The 1876-nt window shown below is 36.8% G+C and overlaps 1 pseudogene; it reads left to right on the forward strand.

Moving 5' to 3' along the window:
* The first annotated feature begins 1493 nt into the window (after positions 1–1493).
* LOC123392502 lies at positions 1494–1664 on the forward strand (annotated as a pseudogene).
* The last annotated feature ends 212 nt before the right edge of the window (positions 1665–1876 follow it).

Here is a 1876-nt window from a genome sequence, read left to right on the forward strand (position 1 = left end):
AAGGAATATCCTCTGCTTCCAAATCACAATTGACCTCAAGTACCTGACACCACTGAAAGCAAAACTATGGTAAAGGGGGAACCATCTTATATACCGTTAGATACAGGAATGACTAGCAATGCTTCCCTTCTGTTAGGAGCAAATAATACTTGCTTAGTGAGTAAACAAATGGTATATCCACGATCTATAATTTTTAGTACCTCCTACCCTAGAAGTCCAATTTAAATGATCCCTATGGAAGAAAATACCAGAATGGGTGGGCACCTGGAATTCACATCCAGTTGAAATATCTCTATGAATTACAACAGGCTGATTAACCCTCTAAAGAGGCGTCCTCACAACCCCCATTATATTTTAGTTTATATTTATATTTATATATATTTATATTTATATTTATTTAGTTTATATTTAGTTTAGTGAATCCTCCAATTACCCTCTTTTACTCAACTATCAGGAGTAGTCATATATTCATTTGTTGAATAAATCTATCCTGAGCACCAACTATATGTTAGGTGCTCAATATGGAGATACAGCAGCAGACCAGAAATATCCTCTTCGACAAACTATAAGTGACTCTTAATCTCACAAAAAACTGAGGGTTGCTGGGGGGAGGGGTGTTGGGAGAAGGGGGGTGGGGTTATGAACATTGAGGAGGGTATGTGCTTTGGTGAGTGCTGTGAAGTGTGTAAACCTGGTGATTCACAGACCTGTACCCCTGGGGATAAAAATATATTATATGTTTATAAAAAATAAAAAATTAAAAAAAAAGAAATGTCCTCCTTCACGGAGTTTGCAGTGTAGCAGAGATACAGATATTCAACAAATATTCAGCAGCAACAATAACAAAAATCCAAAAATTAACACACACAATTACAAATTCTGATGACTACTGGGAAAGAGAAGTGTAAGAGAAAAATAAGACCATGTGGTTGTGCTATAGTAAATATGCAGTAAAATCAAGTTTGGACATGTTCTCATTTCTCTTTTCTCTACAAAGACTGATTAGAGAGAGACGCCCAAGAAAAGGAAATCACTATCTCAAAGAACGTTCATTGCAGCATCATTCACACTTGCCAAGACATGGAAATAACCTAAGTGCCCTTCAATAGATATATGAATAAAAAAAATGTGGTGCACAGACACGCACACTGGAATATTGCTCAGCCATAAAAAAGAACATCATGAGAAAAAAAGGGGGAAAAAAGAACATCCTGCCATTTGTGACAATATGAACATGGAATGAAAACGAGGGCATCGTTCTAAGTGAAATAAGTTAGAGACAGACAAATACTATACGTCCTCGCTTATATGTAGAATTTTAAAGGGCTGAACTCATGGAAACAAAAGAGACTGGTGGTGGTTGCCAGGGGTTGCGGGGTGTTGGTCAGAGAGTACAAGGTTCCGGTTACAAGCTGAGTAAGTTCTGGGAATATAATGCACAGCGTGGTGACTACAGTTAACAACATTGTATTATATATTTGAAAATAGCTAAAAGCTTTGTGCAGTGGCAGTATCATAGCCAATGATGTTTATCCAAGGGGCGATTATTGCTAATTAAAAATAGCTAAAAGAAGAGATTTTAAATCCTCTCACCACACACACACACACACACACACAGTATAATTATGTGAAGTGAAGGATGTGTTAAGTAAACTTACTGTAGTAATCATTTTGCAATATTCACATGTATCAAATCATTACATTGTATACCTTCCACATAACACAATCCAATATGTCTATTATATCCCAAGAAAGCTAGGGGGAAAAGCAAAAGACATCCACTCTGGGAAATGTGAAAGACAATTAGGAATGTGCCTACCTGTCCAAGGAATAAGGGATCAACTTCATCAAGTTTATTTCAGGAATGGAACAGGTC

Source organism: Mustela putorius, unplaced genomic scaffold (assembly GCF_011764305.1).
Source record: "Mustela putorius furo isolate JIRA1106 unplaced genomic scaffold, ASM1176430v1.1 tig00000580_pilon_pilon_pilon, whole genome shotgun sequence".
NCBI lineage: Eukaryota > Metazoa > Chordata > Mammalia > Carnivora > Mustelidae > Mustela > Mustela putorius.